The 19,889-nt window shown below is 42.4% G+C and overlaps 1 protein-coding gene and 1 long non-coding RNA gene across 2 annotated transcripts in view; one reads left to right on the top strand and one right to left on the bottom strand.

Moving 5' to 3' along the window:
* LOC144306695 (uncharacterized) overlaps positions 1–12,623 on the top strand; it is a 45,932-nt gene extending 33,309 nt beyond the window's left edge. Inside the window, exon 4 of the long non-coding RNA XR_013373808.1 lies at positions 12,516–12,623. This is a non-coding gene — a long non-coding RNA (uncharacterized LOC144306695). The remainder of the gene's footprint in view (positions 1–12,515) is intronic.
* NEDD9 (neural precursor cell expressed, developmentally down-regulated 9) overlaps positions 1–19,889 on the bottom strand; it is a 182,939-nt gene that overhangs the window by 137,686 nt on the left and 25,364 nt on the right. The window lies entirely within an intron of this gene.

The following is a 19,889-nucleotide window of genomic DNA, read 5'->3' as shown; positions in this document are numbered from 1 at the left end:
ATGCGAGCCAAAGGGAGGCAGAAAAGACAAAGTATATGACAAAGGCCAGACTTTTTCCTGTTCCTCTCTGTGCCTTTACTGCTTCGGCCAAGTTTCTGATCACAGAAACATTACGGTGCCCCCTCCTGTATGGAAGCCCAAATAAAAGCCACACTAAACCACAGAACACAAAATGTGGGTGAGGTTTTTTTTCCCCCTTTGATCTGATTACAAAATTCTGGATAAGTCCATCAAAGCCACTTGTTCGGATTTCTGCTGATGCCCTAAGCAAATAAGTGCCTCCTTGTTAATCTGGCAGTGCTTCGGGGGGTGTTTTAGGGCCTATTTTATATAACCCATTGAATAGCTAGATTTTTGTACTGATTTGCATTGATGGGCTGTTGTATACTCACTGTAAAAATTTCTATTGAAGTCACCAACCTCACTTGGTAAGCTTGAGTGGCTCAGGTGGTTAAGGGTCTGCCTTTAGCTCAGGTCATGATCCCAGGGTCCTGGGGTGGAGCCCCGTGTAGGGAGTCTGCTTCTCCCTCTCCCTCTACCCCTCCCCCTGTTAGTGCTCTCTCTCTCTCTCTCTCAAATAAATAAATAAAATATTAAACAAAAAATAACAAAAATACCATAGACTGGTATTCAGTTGCAAACTGAATTTTCAGTTGCAAACTAGTATTTTCAGTTGCAAACAACCGAAAAGTTATTTCTCACACTCCTGGAGGTTGGAAGTCCAAGATTAAGGCACTGACTGGCATAGCAGATTTGGTATCTGGTGAGAACCTCTTTTTGATTCATAGACCTCTTCTTGCTATATCCTCACATGGGCGAAGGGACAAGGGAGCTCTCTGGGCTTTCCATTAAAGGACACTAATCTCATTCATGAGGGCTTCATCCCATGACTTAACAACCTTTCAAAGGCTTCACCTCCAAACACCGTCACACTGGGGATTAGGTTTCAATTCTGCCCCTGTCCCCCTGAACTTCATATCCTCTTGCAAGCAAAATGCCTTCATTTTGTGACAATAGCCCCAACTCTTAACTTATTCTGCAGCAATTCAGAAGTCTAAAGTCCAAAGTATTATCTAACTATCAGCTAAATCAGATATGGGTGAGACTCAAAGTACAATTCATCCTGAGCCAAAGTCCTCTCTAGCTGTGAATCTATGAAATCAGATGAGTTAGTTGTATGCTTGCAAAGACAGTGTTAGGGCAGGCATAGGACAGACATTGCCATTGCTATGGAGAAAGAGGAAAGAAAAAAGTAGTGTCAGGTCCCAGAGAAGCCCCAAATCTAATAGGGCAAATAGCATTGAACCGTTAAGTCTCCAGGATAATACATTTTGGCTCAATGCTCTGCTTTTCAGCCCACTGGGGTAACTCTTGGCTAGGGTTCCATGTCTGTCCCTGCCACAGTTCTCTTCCAAGCCCTGCTCCACCACAGTTCTCTGCTGGGGCCCAGGTGGCCCTGTCCATGCCATGTTCCACTGGATGCAGCCCAAGTAGGGAGCTCTTCATGGGGACCTCGCCCCTGAAGTCCTGAGTGGGGGCTTCCTGCCTCACCTGGACCAGAGAGGTGGTTCCTGCCTCTGAAATCACTCTGCCTTCCCCCTGCCCCACCACCCTTCCCAGGCCTGTGGTAGGAATGGGATCCCTGACCTCTGACTTGCCTTCAGGGTCATCCTTCCATTGTCTTAGAGAACAGCACCTGGCTTCTGTTGAGGTGGCTGGTCCATACTAACCTCATCAAATCGTCACTCGGCCACACATTTTGCAATCAATGATAGGCTGAGAGTTTTCTAAATCTTTAAGTTCTGTTTCCTTTTTGCTTAACAATCTTATCTTTATAGTTCTTTTGTTTCTTGAATTTTACTATAAGCAGTCAGAAGGAGCCAAGCTATACCTTCCACACTTTGCTTAGAAATAGCTTCAACTAAAAAAAAAAAAAAAAAAGAAATAGCTTCCACTAAATATAATGTCATCACTCACTAGTGCCACCTTCCACAACACTAGTGAACACAATTCAGCCAAGTCCTTCACCAGTTCGTAGCAAGGACGGCCTTTCTTCCAGATTCCAATAACATATTCCTCATTTCCATCTGAGATCTCATCAGAATGGCCTTTACTGACCATGTTTCTGCTGACATTCTGGCCAGAATCACTGACATATCCTCTAAGAAGATCAAGGCCTTCTCTGTAATTCTCTTTTCTTTCTGAGCCCTGGTCAGAGTACCCTTAATGGTCCATTCATGGCAATGTTTGCTTTTTCTAGCATGCACCAAAGCTCTTCTATCTTCTGCCCATCACCTGATTCCAATGTTTCCACATATTTAGATATTTTTCCCAGCAGCACTCCACTTCTCAGTAGCAATTTCTTAGTTCGTTTGGGTTATCTATAACAAAAATGCTGTATTTCTCACAGTCCTGGAAGCTGGAAAGTCCAAGATCAAGGCAGATTTGGTGTCTGGAAAGAGCCCTCTTTCTGGTTCATAGACATCTTCCTGCTGTGTCCTTACATGTCCAAAAGGACAAGAAAGCGCTTTGGGATCTCTTATAGGAGCACTAATCCCATTCATGGAGGGCTCCACCCACATGACCTAATGGCCTTCTAAAGGTCCACCTCCTAACACCATCACATTAGGGGTTAGCCTTCATCATATGAATGGAGGGGGGACACAGAGATTCATTATATGGCAATTACTTAATTTAGTATAGTAACTGTGGTAGTGGGGGTGGTGGTGATTTAAGAGCTTTTTATCCCAATGCCAAAGGCTGCAAAAATAAAGAGCTCAAAAGATGTTTAAATATAAAAGGGCACTTCCATAATGAATCCTTGATTAAAGACTAGGGTGTTTAAGCTAATTTCTTGAGATAAACGTACAAGAGGGTCTTTATGTCTTATCCATCATGACCCCTGGGCTATTCTCCAAAATGCAACCCTGGACCAATCCTGCCACCAGTCTTCACCTCCTATGGCCATGCCTGCTAAACCTCATAACTCAGTTTGCGATTAAACCATATTCGACACAAGCAGCTTTTATGTGTTGGCGCTGAAACAGCCCGAGAAACACAGCAGCTCCCCGGGTAGAAGTGGGATCTTCCCTGTGGCAGCAGCAAGCCCAGACATGGGGCAGGGGACTGCCGTCCAAATACACTAATAGCTATTTTTAAACTGATCCTCTCTAAGTCTTTAGAGTGTAATGGCTGATTATTGGGTCAACAAACATGAAAAGCTTTGTCACTGGCCCACGTTTGGACCAGAAGCAACATGTCTTTCATGAGCATTTAGGATGAAAGATATGAGATGAAAAAAGAAAATGTTCGTAATAGTGAACAGCACATGAGGGTCCTTTTAACGTGCGTTGGCCCTAAGAGAAAAAGCAGAGCAACATGATCTACGAAATGTCCTTGATCTTTGTTCATCCCAGGCTTAGAAGCCCTGAGTTACCTTTGTTGTTTCCATCACCAGACCTGTGGAGCCGTATTTTCAATCAGACTTCAGCTTTTAGCTATGTGAGATGAGGACACTTGTATGGAGTTGTTCAGCGGATATTGGTTCAAGGAATGCTTCACTGAGTCGGAATTTGAGCATATTGCTCTTCTTAAAATCCTTACAATTCATCAGTGGTCTCTATAGCCTCCAGGATGGGGAGAGGGTCTCTCTGTCCACGTGTACACCTCTCACCTGTGCTCCTGTCACACTGAGGTCTTTCCGATTCTCCAAATACTCCATGTTCTCCTAGAACTCCTTGCCCTCACACATGCTATTCCCTCAGAAACGTATGCATCTTCCCTGTGAAAACAACCTCGACAACCCTTGAATTAGATTCTCTTGTGCACTCTGTGTTTGACTTCCTTGTAGCACACACCATGTCCTATTGAAATCCGTGCCCCCCCCCACCCCCAATTTAAGTGTGAGATCTTGAAGGCTGGGGGCGGTGCTATGTCATCCTGGCTTTCCCCATGCCTAGCCCAGCGCCAGGCACAAAGGGAGTAGCAGGTCAATAGACAGAATGGGTGAGTTTTAGTAAAATGTAAATGATAGGGATCTTTTCAACATAGGTGCATCGCATCCCATATTTTCTCTTTGATAGAATAAACACTATTAAAGCAGTTAATAGGGGCACCTGGGTGGTCAGTCACTTAAGTGTCTGCCTTCAGCTCGGGTCATGATCCCGAGGTCCTGAGATGCCCTGTATCGGGCTCCCCACTGAGGGGGGAGCCTGCTTCTCCCCCTCCCTCTGCCTGCCGCTCTGCCTACTTGTGAGCTCTCTCTCTGTCAAATAAACAAATAAAATCTTTATTTAAAAAAAGTCAACAGTTCCCTCATATTAGCTCCATCTAGTTAAAGATATAGTTTAAACTCCACTGCTTCCCTTAAGATAAATGAAAAGAGAAAGAACAGAAACAATTCATACACTTCAGGCAAAGAAGGAAGGAGGGAAAAAGGGAAGGAAGGAAGGAAGGAAGGACGGAAGGAAGAGTTTTCCTTCTGAAAGTTCACCTCAAATGCAAGAGAAGAGATTATTCATATTTTGATCTGAGGCTTGGTCCATGAACCAAAAAAAAAAAAAAAAAAAGGGACAGAGGCATTATGTTCCATCCATGAGATGGAGGGTGTCCTCAGCTCCCAATCCTTCAAAAGACAAATTGTATTTCAACTAGAAATATTTTCTAAAGCCACTCAGGAGTGTAGGAGTTCATTAGACAATGGAAAGCAGAGTGAACCTAACATGAAGTGCCTGATTAATTAGTCTATTTCCCAACACCTCCTCTTTTCATTCTTCGGAAGTGAATAAGCTTTATTATTCACCTCCATTGGACTGAGGGTATCTCACCTACAGAGATGCCTCTCTTGGAAAGAGCCACTCCCCCGCCTCCTCCTCCTCCTCCTCCTCTTGCTGTGGAAACACCAAGGGAGTGCTAGGACAAACAAACCCTCCCAGGATGTGGGGAAGACATCAGGTGAGTGACAGGTGCAGAGGCCGGGCCAGGGCCCTGCAGCCTGGAGAGGTTTTCCCTCTTGGCAGAGAAGGCTGTCTCCACTTGCTTCTTTCTGGGATTGCTCATCAAGTGCCGCCGGGATTTGGGCAGCCGGCAGCTGTGTTTTAGGAGCGCCTTTGCTTTATCTACTACATCCTTTGGGGATTTCATTGCAGCCCATTTTATCCACTTTAATGAATGCTCTGGCAGTTTCTGAATCTGGGGCTGTGTCTGCATGCCCTGAACAGTGCTTATGTGCACCTTTGTTGTGATCGAATGGAACATATATATAGTCACATACCCTTTGCCGTGTCTTTTTCAGAGGACATACCCTTCATTTCAGGCCGTAACAAGCAAGCAGATTGCTGAAGAGAGAGGCTGTAGCTCAAAAGATGGAGCTGCTGGGTTTTCCTCTTTTCCCTTGTACCCCATGAGCCAATCTTAATCCCCTCCTGCTGCTATTAGAATTCTCTAACAGTTTTCAAAGCTGGCTAAGTAAATATGGCATATCCATTAGAAATCAAGCCGTACAGGGACACCTGGATGGCTCAGTTGTTGAGTGTTTTCCTTGGGCTTGGAGTGTGACCCCAGAGTCCCTGGATCGAGTCCCACTTGGGGTTCCCCTCGAGGAGCTGCTTCTCCCTCTGCCTATGTCTCTGCCTTTCTCTCTTTGTCACTCATGAATAAATAAATAAATAAAATATTTTAAAAAAGAAATCAAGTCATACAAAGTTACTTGATGGAATAGGGAAATATGATATAGAAAGTGGAAAAAGAAAAAAAAAGAAAGTGGAAAAAGCAAGTTACAAAACAGTTTGAGTAAATGACTACATATGTACATATATATAGATATCGACCTATAGGTATATCTATCTACCTATACCTATAGGTATATCTATCTATATATACACACACACATATATATGTGTTTTTGAAAAGAACCTAATAGGATATACACATAAAAAAATAATAATGGTTATTCTTGGAGTGGAATTAAGGATCATTTTATTTATTATTTTTAAGTAGGCTCCACAGCTAGCATGGAGCCCAACCTGGGACAACCCTGAGATCAAGACCTGAGCTGAAATCAAGTGTCAGACACTTAACTGACTGAGCCACCATGGATCATTTTAATTTTATTTCATGTATGTGTAATTTCTTCCCAAATTATTTACATTGAGCATGTACTAACTTATAGTCTGAAAAATTAATACACAATGTTAAGAAAATGAATGAATGAATGCAAAGAGGGGAAAGTGAGTATTCCCCATATATTCTATTTCTGTCACCACTGCCAGAGTTTATTGCTCATTTTTTTTCTCACCTAAACAATTCTCCTTGCATGGCCTCTCTCTTTAATCTCTCCCACCCTTAATTCATTCTCTCTCCTAAAGGTCTTCCTAAAAAGGAAATCTGACCAAGCGGCTCCCCTAAATCCGCCAGGGCTTCCTGTAGGACAAAGTAGTCGGCCCCAAATCCTCATGGTGAAGATTAAAACACTTCCGAAGCTCATCTGCACCCTGGATTCAAATCCAACTCCTGTGTCCCCACCCTGGGTCACCTGAAGGCTGTCTGGGCCTCTCCTGATGTGAGCACTGCTCCCCCCCCGGGACTCTCCTCTTCCTTCCTGCCCTCCCTTGCCTTCACCCACTTCATATACTCTCTGACTCAGCCTTTGAGAGTCAGCTCTTGTGTCACTTCTCCCAGGAAGTGTCTTCTTTGGCCTCCCCAGGTAATTGGGGGTTTGTTCATGTCTTCACGTTAGGATTTTCCACAGCAATATAATTATTACATTACGCATCTCTTTTCTCCACCTGAAGGGCAGGAGGATCTCTGTGCTCTGTGATCAGTTCCCAGGGCCATGGCACACAATAGTAGGTGCTTACTGGACATTATGGAGTGAATATACCCTTAGTTGGTGTGGATAGAGGAGGGGAGAAGGAATCTGAACCACTTTTCATTGATTTCCCTCTCTGACAATGGAAGCTGTGATTCTTATTTAACTACATGTGGACTCTCTCTTTCCTCTAAGGGGTGTAATGCATGCTAAAATTTTAAGGTATTCGGTCATTCAGCATTTATCCACTTTATCCATTTGGGGTATGAGAACATGTATCCCCTTAGCTGCCTTACAGACACACTGCAAAATACAAAATAATTTCCCTATGTAAGAAATAAAATTCTGGATAAGTGAAATGTTACTTAGTGTTGGGGGTTGAATCATGTCCCCACAAAAGTCATATGTTGAGGTCCTAGCCACCACCACCACCACCACCCTGCCCCCGTTCCTCAGAATATGACCTTATCTGGAAATAAGGTTGTAGCAGATATAATTAGTTAGGTTAAAATGAGGTTATTAAGGTGGACCCTTAATCCATGATGACTAATCCAATACCAATTTCCTTGTAATAGGGGGAGATTTAGACAAAGAAACACACATGCACACAGGGGGAATGCCCTGTGAAGATGAGGGTGGAGATTTCGATGGTGCTTCTGTAAGCCAAGAAAAGCCAAGAATTGCCAGCGACTGCTGGAAGTTAGGGGAAAGGCACAGATCCTTCCCCAGAACTCTTGGAAGGAAGCAGCCCTGTCCACACCTTGATCTCAGACTTTAATAAGCCTTCGGAACTATGAGATAATAAACTTCGCTTGTTAAGCCACTCAGTTTGTGGTACTATTTTTTTTTTTTTAACAGCAGTTCTAGTTAACTAATATGCCCAGGGACCCTGGTCACAATCAGAAACGAGGGGCCCAAACATCAGAGGGGAGCATTATGTCCTAAATGTCCTCTATTGAACTATCATTGTGGTATCTGACATTATTATGGCTCCTTTTGCAAATAAGGAAAGGAAGGTCCTATTCTAGCTGTTTAAATTGTGGGTATTATTTTCTTTTCCCCTTTACTTTTTCTTTTTTCAACTGAGAAAAACTTGTCTGAATTTAGGTATATATAGAGCTAAATTCAAAAGACAAAGAAGGATAGACTGAAAAATAAATCCCCTGCTTCCTGTTAGTCCCCACCACCTGTTAGTGCCCCTCACTGGAGGCAATCTCTTTTATGTCTGTGCCTATATATATTTCACTTTTTACATAAGTGATCATATATTATAAACATCCTTCTGCCTTGATTTTTATCACATAACTGTGGACGTTGGAGCTAATTCTCCATTAGCATATGCAAACATGCCTCATTCTTTTGATGACTACATGGTGTTTTTTGATAGGTATTTTTTGCCTGTTCTTAACAAATTATTAGCTGATTTTTCTTGATCAAAATAAACAGGAAGCATTCCCAAAGTTTCCTTCACAGCCCAGACAAGGCTGAGCCTGCCCTCTGCTCTTATCCCATTCAAGAGATGGATACTCTCTTTGCCGCCAGAGGTTGGCAAATATGCTTTAAAGTCTGTGCAAAGTGGACTTCCCTTAGGTTTTATACGAGTGTCTCCAAAGCCAAGCAGCTTGTGTTAGGTGTGGGACTGGCTCATGCTGGCCTGCTAGATCCTACGTCATCAAATTTTCCTCCTCCATGGACTAGGCTGGAAAGGCTCAATTGGATACATGTTGGGCCAGATGAAATGTGAGATCACGTGCATTAATCAAAACCTTTGAATAATGTATCCATTACCTTCCTGTGACCCATGTGTCATCATTCACTTCCCAAATGCTACTGCACTGGGATTTTAGGACTCACCTGAATTCTCTCTGCTTGCATTTTTTTTTTTTTTTTTTTGGACCTTTCCTAACTTCTCACAGAGATAAATGGTAAATGCTTCTGGTTCAATAAGACTCTGCTTGCATTTGTCATCTAATTCCCAAAATAAGTTAATAGAGTCATTCATCTGTAATATAACTACACCCTACTTTATGTGGTTGATTCTGAGTGTGAGCTTAAGGCGATAATAGCCATTCCAAACTCATTATTTTTCACATTGAGTCCAAGAAGCTCTTTACACATTCACAGTGGCCAAAATTCAGGTGATTTGCAGAAGCCCTAAGTGCCTAGAATATCATTCCCAGCAGGTCTGTGAATTCCAAGTAGGCCAGGCAGCATGACTGTGTGATATACATTCCATTCCTTTCCAGAGTATCCATCCCATTCATCCCTCAAAGTCTTAACTGATTGCTTCCTAGAAGTCTTCAGAGATCCCCCCAATGGAATGAATAGATTTCCCTCCTTATTTTAGAGTTGGAAATGCGTATCTCTACTTAGCTCTTATTTCCTTCAGGATTGTTATAAGGTATTGCTTCAAGATATTGCTTCCACTCTGGTTTCCTTTACTGAGGGCAGATAGACCTTGACAACAAGAACTGTGCCTCTCATTCATAGAACAGGAGATCAGCCAATGTCTATTGTGAATAGATGATCATCATACATTCAAATTATCAGATAAGCAAAAAAAAAAACCCCACAAATTATCAGATAGTAATAGTAATCACATATGGAGCACTTCCCTAATACACATAAGTCATCATTTAAAAAATTGTACATGAATTATGTAATTTAATTGTCTTAATATCTTTTGTGTGATATAATCTCCATGTTATAGAAAGACATTTTAAGCCACTTGCCTAAAGTCATATAGCTAACTTAGCTGTAAACACCTAAGCACTAAGATGCCTATCTCCTAGCGAGCCCTGAAGTCTACAAAATTGATAAAAATCCAGCCATCAGACTTGTATAATATAGAATTTTAATTAATTTGCAAGTTTAGTCATTTGAGTATTTCAATCGCCTCCCAATTACACTTCTTGCCTTTTTCCTTGTTCCTTTCTGTTTGTCGTAGAGGTCTGTTCTCAACAGACAGTGTGATTCTGTGCTAACTCAAATTAGTTCTTGGATCTCAAACTTCTCAATAACTTCCATTTCAAAGAGTAAAAGCCAGAATCCTCATAATGGCTTATTAGGTTAAACAAGTTCTTTTTACCACCCCACAACCTCTCCAGCCCTATTTTCTCTCTCTCCTTTGTTCACTGTACTCCAAGCAAGTAGCCTCCTTTCTGTTCTACTAATAAGTCAGGTGTGCCTCTGTCTCACAGCCCCCTTTTTTTTTTTAAGATTTTGTTTATTTATTCATGAGAGAGAGAGAGGCAGAGACATAGGCAGAGGGAGAAGCAGGCTCCATGCAGGGAACCCGATGTGGGACTCAACCTCGGGACTCCAGGATCACACCCTGAGCTGAAGGCAGATGCTTAACTGCTGAGCCACCCAGGCACCCCATGTCTCACAGCCCTTCTTATAGGTTTTCCCTCTCTCTGAAGCTATCTTCTCCCAAAATATTCCTCATCTCCTTCAAATTCATTTCCTTAAAAGGAAATTTCTCAGGCTACTGACCTTGATGGAGTAGCCGGTTTCAGACTAGCTCATCTTCTATAAGTAATTAGGAAACTGGACAAGGTATGTGAGGAAGATCATTTTCAGATAATGTAAAATAAACAGTGCAAGACTTCAGTACCTGGAAGAAGGGAGCATGAGGTGATCCGCCTGGAGAGCTGAATTTGAGCAAACGATGTAAACTGAGCTGAAGAGGCAGGAATCAGAGTTCAAGGCAATTGAAATACCTAGAATTTGTGCAGGGAGAAATCCCTAGATGTCTATATATATGGATGGTGAGGTCCTCCACGAATCCATGGCTGGGGGCTGAACTGTACATGTGCAAACCATCCAAGGCTTACCAAATATCAGCTACTATGGACTTGAGATTGAAGCAAATGTAAGAAAGGTTGAGCAGTCCTGGAGGTAAATGTGTGAGTATTTAAACTTAAATTGAAGAAAATTAACTGAAGCTTAAAATTTAGTTCCTTAGTCATGCTCAAGTGTTCAATAGCTGCCACCATATAGCAAGGTTCAGACATGAACATTTTCCTAAATGCAGAAAATTCTAATGAACAATGCTGATCTTGAGGATCCACAGTGTAAAATTCAGTGTCCAGTAGTCAATCATAAATCACTAAGACATGTAAAAAAAATACTAATCAGCATCATGTCATCCACAGTAAATAATAAAATCAAAAGAAACTGATTCTAAGATGGACTAAACGTGGCACTTGGTAAATGAAGACTTTAAAATATATCTTTTATAATACACATTCAAACAATTTAAAATATATTCATTATTTTTTTTAAAAGGTCCTAATAAATGAGGAGTAAATAAATAAGGAATTTTAGCAGAGAATCCATAAAAAAGAACCACATGGAAATTTTAGAATTATGCAAGACCTAAAGTGAGTCATTCACTGAGGGGCTTGAGATGGTGGAAGAAAGACTCATTGAGGTTGGAGACAGATCAGTAGAAATGATCAAATAGAGAAAAAATATTAAGAAGAAATGAACAGAGGGTCAGGAACCTGTGGAACAGTATCAAACAGTTTAACACATGTGTGATTGGTGTCCCAGAAAAGGAGAGTAAGAACAGAAAAAAAAATATGAATAAATAGTGGCCAAGAACATCCCAAATTTTTTTGAAAAATGACTCACAAATCCAAGAAACTCAAGAAGGATAAAGATAGAGAAAACCCCACACAGGTACATCATAGTCAAACCACAGAACACTAAACATAAAGACAAAATCTTGGAAGCAGTCAAAGAAAAAAGACACAGGTACACAAAGTTAAGAATTATTCATTTTTCATCAGAAACAAGAGAGGCTAGATGACAATAAAACATCTTTAAAGTGTTGGATGAAAAACTCTGTCCATCCAGAATTCCATATTGAACAAGAATATTCTTCAAAACCGAAAGTCAAATAAGGGCATTTTTCAGATAAACAAAATCTGAGAAAATAAATCACTGGATGTCCTGAACTACAAGAGATGCTAAAGGATGTCCTTTAGTCCTTAGGGAAATAATACCAGATAGAAACTACACAAAGAAGGAAAAGTACCAGAAAAAATAAATAATTGAATGAGCCAGTTGTGGCATGTTTATGCAATAGACTAAGAGTAATAAAAAACAATAACTACTAATAAGTGCAATAACATGGATTAAAGTGACTCAAACACGCCACATACAAAAGATGTCATGCTGTATGATTCCTGCTATATGACATTCTAAAATAGGAAAAACTAGTATATAGTGATATAAATCATATCAATGGTATCTTGTGGTGGGGGTATGACATTGACTATCAAAGAGTAAGTGGGAACTTTCTAGGGGGATAGAAATTTTCTGTATCTTGATGAGGTAGTAAATGAATATATTAGTCAAAAGTCATCAGTCTGTACACTTAAAATGTGTGAATTTTACAGCAGATAGTTTTATACCTAGTTTATATCACCAATACACTAGATATATTTTTAAAATCTAAATTTAATTTAACTAAATAGTTGTAAGTGTAGTTGACACTAAACATTTTGTTCCCCTCGTTTTATCTTCCCCTCTAGAACGTCGCTTCCAGGCAGGCAAAATTTTGCTCATTTCTTTCATTGGTTTGAACATTGCCAACAACAGTACTTTGCACATAATACCTGCTCAGTAAATGCTATGTGAATGAATAAATGAATAGACAATATGAATAAATGAGGCAATGAACTGTCTTTCTTTACAGGTATCAAAAGTGAGACTGCGTATGTAAACTAAGGTAATGCTACACTAGTATGTCATGAAACTCAAGATACCAGATTTCTGCCCAACTCAAAGGGAGAAGACAAGAAATGTGAGTAAAGAAGGTATTACATGTAGACTAAACACCTGTGCAGGTAGTTGGCATGCCATGTGAGATACTTGACCTGGGCTTTCAGATGAACTATGTGTGTTTACAACAATTATAACACCAGATGTTTTTCTGTACTTTACCCACTAGAAGATAGAAGTGTATATAACTAGGAAATGAGGATAATAAGGGGGAGGGAAGTCGGGTTGTAATTGGCAGAGACAGGGGTGGGTGGCCTGCTGCTTATCATCCCAAGACCCACTACCTCAAGGTTTTTTTCTGTTTTTGTTTTTGTGTTTTTCCAAGGAGTCAGTAAGTGTAAAGCTTCTTAAGTGCATAGATCTTGTGACATCTGGGCCTGGCCCATCTCTGGCTATAAAGTTCTGATAAACACTTGTTTGTTTTTTTAAGATTTATTTATTTATTTGAAAGAGAAAGCACAGTGGGGGAGGGGCAGAGGGAGAGAGTCCCAAGCAGACTCCATGCTGAGCACAGAGCCCAACTCAGCACTCAATGCCAGGACCCTGAGAACATGACTTGAGCCCAAACCAAAAGTCGGATGCTCAATGGATTGCACCACCCAGGTGCCCTGCTGGTAAGCACTTGCAATGGGTGTAATATTGGTCAATACAAATTTGACCTCAGTTCCAGAAATTTAGGCACCTCATTTAGCCTCAAATTTCAGACAAGTGAGAAAAACCCATGTAGTCTATTTCTTATTGGTCCACTTTACTGAAGTTATTTATCTTGAAGAGAGAGTTCATCAAGATAGGGAAAGTTAGGAAGGGGTATACACAAAGTGTCAACAGCATCATGCTCCTGTCCTGAACATCATACCCTTCCAAAGAAAAGATCCATTGGGTTCCTAAGGGCACGTTTTTTTCGTAGTTGATAAAATAAGATTCCAACATGCAGAGCCAATCTGGATGGCTCCGACAGCCATCGCCTCAGTGCCACCTTCCCCAAGGCAAACTCCAACTTCACTCTGCTGTGATTTTCATTGCACTGACATCGCATAGCATACATTCCAGCACATGACCACATTCTGACTGGTCATTGGCCAATATTGCACCTCCTACACCCACCCCAGCATGAATATCCATCTCTTCAGCTCCAAAGTTCAGAAAACAGGTACCTTGTCTCCTAGTTTGCTTACTCTTATCATTAAACAACAGCAACAAATTTTTTCACTCTCTTTTTTTTAAATCTCCCTTCTTTCCCCCTACTCCTATCCCTGCCCCCATTAGAGACTTCATGCTCAAAGAAACTGGAGATTGAGACCCAGGGAGTAGAGGGGGATAGTCATACTTCTCATTCCATGTTCCTCTGACTGCTAGAATTATAAGTCCCAGGAGTAAGTCCTTTCAATGGAAAGGAAAGGAATCTGAGGGCATTCTGTGGAAGTAGAGAAAATATGAAAGAAGAAAGATATTTTGTAAGAGGTCTTCTTGCCTGGAAAGGGGGAATCAAGGTAAAGCACGACGGGAAGCAGGTGAGAGTGGGAGAGAAAATAAACATGAAGGTCTTGAGAAAGAGTGAGAAGAAATCCACCCGAAGGTAGATATTTAAGATTTAATAGGGAGTTGCTGGGGGAAGGGGTGGAGAAGAGGAGCCTATGGGTATTTTGAACCCAAGCCAAGAAAACTGAGTAAAAAAAAAAAAAGAAAAGAAAAGAAAAGAAAACTGAGTAACAAGAGACCATGCATTTGTGACTTATTTGGGCAGTGTGCAGCTTTGGACAGCATAATTTCAGGGTTTCATGTTACTCGTGTATGGAATTATCTTGATACAGGACAGCAGTAGATGTGATGGAGAAGCAAGCACCAAGACAATAGGTGTGTGTGTGTGTGTGTGTGTGTGTGTGTGTACGTGCACATGCGTGCACACCCACAGCATTTGGAGACCTTACTGTAGACTCTTCTCCTGCCAACTTTGGCTCTGTATGTGAAGAGAGGATCTGTCTTCTCCCCTACTGTCACAGCCACAGAGGGTGATGGCTTCATTTCCAGGTGAACCTCAGACCACCCAAGATTGAATCTGCTCTTAGTCCCCTGTCCCCAACTGCCAAAGTTTCCAAAGAGACTTTCTGAAGGAGAGATTATCTTCTTTTCAACTCCACAAACAGGTATAGAGGATTTCTGTCTGAGTAGAAAGTGCACAGTGCATCATGCATTGGTTGTAAATACCGGTACAATACTAAGCAAAACACTACTGAAAGGTATTTTTATCTAAGATCAAAAGGCCAACCCAGTGTGATGGATGAGGGTATAATTCAACCTCCAAGCTCATCTTGCACCGCTTTCCTCAGCTCAGGCCCACTGGCCTCGTGCTGTTTTTCAAACATAACTTCTACATCTGCTCTCTGCCTGAAGGCTTTGACTCCAGCTCTCCAGGGTTACAACTTCTGAGGCCTCTGTATCTAAAGCATTTCCTAACCTGCATCACCCACTTTCGGCTTCTTACGGCACTTACCACTCTGATGTGATCTAGGGTATCTATTTATTAATTTGGCTTATTTGTGTCTTTATCATTAGAACATAAGCTCCATGAGATTAAGGACCTTGCCCCTCTTTTCCAGCACTAAAGACACTGTCTGGCACACAAAAAGTGTTCAAAAAATGCTCGTGGAATAAATAAACATGCCAGTTGGTATAATATTTGTATTTTTTATGTTACACGGAAGGTATTTTTTCTGCACTGGGTACTGATTCAGCAGACTTCCCCAGCCCAACTATTGCATTCAACGATGGGGACAGTCTTGAAAAGACAAAAGAATGAGGGGACCAATAGCTGTGAAGGACCCAGTGAAACAGCAGTGCTGCTTAGTAAAAAAGCAAACGTAGTTCACTTCTGTTGTGTGGTCCTAAGAAGGCTCAGAGGCCCCCACATGAGTTCAAATCCCTTCTGTTTACTGGTAGACTCAATCTTATTATGATGCACACACTAGAATTTGCAGGCAGAGAGGACTTGGCTCTCTTGGACTTACCTCTTAGTTTCTGTTTGTGACCAGTATAACTCTCCTCGGGGGACAAGGGTCGGTCTGGGAGCAGAGGGGGTCTGGCCTGTTTGCTAACTGAGCAGCTACCACCTCAGCTTTTCAAAGCTCCTCCACTTGCTTTGATCACTTGCCCTTTAGCTGCTGCAGGCAGCAGTTTGAGCTCAGTAGGGTCTCAGCTCTTGGGTCCTCATGTAGAGAAGGTGTGAAAACCTTTTTTCTCCGTGGAAGCCCACACACTCAGCCAGTTTCAGAACCCCCAAAGCTACTGAGTCAGGGCTGACCCAAAGTTGAGTTGTGGAGGGTCAACCAATCTTTTTTTTTTTTTTTTTTTTAAGATTTTATTTATTTATTCATGAGAGACACACACAGAGAGAGAGGAAGAGACACAGGCAGAGGGAGAGGCAGGCTCCACGCAAGGAGCCCGACGTGGGACTCGATCTGGGATCTCCAGGATCACGCCCTGGGCTGAAGGTGGCGCTAAACCACTGAGCCACCCGGGCTGCCCTCAACCAATCTTTTCTATCCCCTGTCTTCACAACTGCATTTCCATGCCTCAACCCCTTCCCCTCATCCTTCACAGATCTCTGTTTAGGTTAAGGGGCCCAAGGGCAAGACTTAGCCAGCCTGCCTTGCCCAACCCAGCCTCCACCTCACCCTCTACCCCCTAGCCTCAATCCAAGGTGCAGCCCTCTCCATCAAAGAATCGGGGCTGGGAGGTACAGTGTGAGGAGAGGACCTGGGGGAATGAAGATGGGGTTGCTTGGTCACTTCTTATCATTATGAACTGCAATTCTGGGCATATCACTTTTCTCTGGAGACTCAGTTTATTTCTTTGGAAATCTGTGATGGAACCCCCGATTTATCTAGCTCAGAGTATCTCTAGTTTCAAAAGAAGTAATGGAGTACAAATTTAAAATCTTTTTATTTTTTATTATTTTAAAATTTAAATTCAATTTGCTAGTGTATAGTACACCATTCATTTCAGATGCAGTTTTCAATAATTCATTGGTTGTATATAGTGCCCAGGGCTCATCACATCACGTTCTCATCACCCAGTTACCCCATACCCCCATCGACCTTCCCTGCAGCAACCTTCAGTGTTTCCCAGAGTCAGAAGTCTCTTATGGTTTGTCTTCTTCTCTGATTTTTTTCCCATTCAGTTTGCCCTCCTTCCCTTATGGTCCCTTGCACTATTTCTCATATTCTGCATATGAGTGAAAACATAGGATAATTGTCTTTATCCAATTGAATTATTTCACTTAACATAATACCCTCCAGTTCCATCCACATTGATGTACATGGTAGGTATTCATCCTTTCTAATATATATACATGTAATATATATATATATATCCCATCTTCTTTAACTTACCCAACCTTCTAAACTAAGAGGATCACACTAGCACTGTGTAGAAGTAAATGGTTTACAGCTTTTCAGGAACTAGTCTTGGCAGCACAGTTTGATCTACAGAATAATAAACGCATTTATAGTTGGATCTTAACAGTCAAAAGTGACTTTAAGGGTGATACCATTGAGGTAACGTGATACAGGAAGAGTTTGGTTTTGTCTCACCGAGTCGAAGAATGAATCTCGCAGACAACAGACAGGGAGCAAAGCAAGAGAAGTTTATTAAGCAGAAATACAGAAAAAGGTCTCAAAAGGGAGGGGCGGGGTCCCAACAAGGTTGCCACTGAGGGCCTTCATGGTCTGTCTTTCATAGGAAACAGACCAGAGAACTTGGAAAATTTCTTATCAATATCAGGGTGGATTTGTAAGTTTCATGTCTATAGTTAGAACAAACATGGTGGACTTGTGACCAACAAGATGTTTCTTTGTAAATATTATGAGCACAAGCACAGTGTTCCCTTCTCTCTGGGTAATATCTCCTCCATAATATTTCTCTACATCTGGGCTTTCTGGGAGACTAATAGCCATTAAAGGGCAACACTTCCTAACAATTTGGAGTTAGGGAGCCAGGTTTAGTTTTCTGTTTTTTTACTGTCTTATCTCAGTTTCTTTGGGATGGGTAGGAGCATGACTTTGGGGCCTCTCCCTTATCTTTCCCTGCCTAGCCCTGTCTGCCCCTAACTCATTCCTACATCAGTAACGTATTTTCATTTATATCCAATTTCTTCAGGTAAATACAGTCTTAAGAAGTCATTCAAGGTGAGGATTTCAGGTGTCAGGCTGACCTCTAGAGGCAATACCTTGAGGGAGAAGGGGCATTTAAACACTCAAGTCCTAGTTTTGATGATTGTCCTCTCAGCTCATACACAAAGCTGAGCATGCAAAATCTCCTGTAATTTGGACAGACCAAAGATGGCCTCAGAGGTTACCATCACCTTTACACAACTAGTTATTTTGCAACTCTTGCCTCATCAAAACTATGTTTTTCTCTTGGCCTGTTTTCTCTTTCTTGTCCCCTGATTACAAATTGCAAAGACCAGCCCGACCTGGGCAACCCCAAACAGAAGTCACATCATCTGGCTTTGGCAACTTCCTCTCCTCTGTGACCAACTTGTGCGAGAGAAATAGAGACTTACAGCCTCTTGGAGTAGACGGGAACTTAGAGGTCAGTGGGCCCTCCCTCGATTCCACCAGTCAGTGGATATGCCTATAGAACACCTACTCTGTGCCAGATGCTGGATGAGTAGTGGAGGAGGTAGGATCAGGGTGCTGAACAGGGCACAGTGGCTAACCCTGTGGAGGAAGGCAGGTAGACAGACAAGAGGTTGGGATACACAGATAAATACAGTGAGGTTGAATGTGCACATTCATGCACAGAATGTCACCCAAGGTGGGGGAATCAGAAAAGGCTTCTCAGGAGAGGTAGAGTATTTTTTTTAAGGAGGCTCCATGCCCAGTGCAGAGCCCAGCTCAGGGCTTGAAGCCAGGACCCTGAGATCAAGAATTTGAGCTGAGATCAAGAGTCAGATGCTCAACTGAGTGAGCCCCCCAGGTACCCCAGGAAAGGTGGGGTCTTGAAGGGAGAAAAGGAATGAGCTAAAAGAAAATCAAAGTGTGTGTGGGGAGGGAGGAAGAAGTTCTAGGTAGTTTATAGTGTATGCAGGGCAGAGAGATCAGAAAGGAAAGAGGTGAGTAGAAGAAAAGGAGAGATGGAAAGGGCAAGATGAAGGAGTGGGAGGAGACCAGGCAGGATCAAGGAGCTGTGACCGAGCTCATTGCCTATTTAGGGAGCTGCCGGGAGCCCCCTGCTGCAGCCTGAAGGTCCAGGTGGGGGACAGTGGCAGGTGAGGCTGAGCAGTAAGCAGAGGCCAGATCAGAAGACTTCTGGTCCTTGGGAAGGAGGTAGGAAGGTACGACTTTATCCCAAAGGTGACAAGGTGACTCTGAAAGTTTTAAATAGCACAGTGAATTAAATTCTAAGGTTTCTTCAGTGGTGCCCCCCAGGAGACAGTTCAGCCCACTGGCGGGTAGGTCAGCTTGTTGGCAAAATGTGTGTCCAAGTGGAGTCCAGAGAGCTCATCCATAGGAACATGGGCCTGGTGCTGCCCTCACCAGTCGGCTTGCTCTTCTCAACACTGGAAGACTTCTTATCCCACCCGCGTCCCACATTTCCTCCTCCCTTCTACCTCTGCTCATAGACATAGAAGAGCTTCTCCTTGGAAGCATGGGCCTTGGGAATCCCAGCTTTTCCACTCTTGCCTCTGGAGGAAAGTGAGTTGTCTACACTCTTTAGCCATCTGGACATAAATGAAGCAGATGAGTCCTCTCATCTGGCAGTAGAGACGTTTGTACAGACACTCAGCTCAGGTTGCTTTGTCTTATATTAACATTCAGTCTCTGGCATTGCTGCTCTATCAGCTGACTCTCCCACTGCCACTCAGCTGGCCAACCAGTTTCTCTTCACTCTTGCCTGTTCTCCCAGGAAAGTCCTCTTTTTTCGGTGCTTTGTTTTGTTAAGCTTCACATATAACTATTCAGTTTCTTGCAGCTTCTTTCTCTGAAGCCAGGTACATCTAAATTGGGATGTCTTAACACTCCACTGGCAATGTGGCCCAATGGTAAGAACAGTCTTCAGGGGCAGAGAGACCTAAGTTTGAAGTTTGGCTCAGCTGCTTCATAACTGTGGGACTTACAGGAAAGTGACCCAGCCTGTCTGAGCTTTGATTTCTTTGTCCGTATAACACTGACAGTGTCTGTCCTTCCGAGCTATGAAGACCTGAGTGCATTTAGGTGGTGTCCTCCATACAAAGTGGGCACAGGCTTTCAGGGACTGATGGCTAGTAGTGATAAAAAAACAACCATGG

This window comes from Canis aureus, chromosome 37 (genome assembly GCF_053574225.1).
Source record: "Canis aureus isolate CA01 chromosome 37, VMU_Caureus_v.1.0, whole genome shotgun sequence".
NCBI classification, from domain to species: domain Eukaryota; kingdom Metazoa; phylum Chordata; class Mammalia; order Carnivora; family Canidae; genus Canis; species Canis aureus.
The sequence above is the reverse complement of the archived record's forward strand: the minus strand, read 5'-3'. Positions and strand labels throughout refer to the sequence as shown.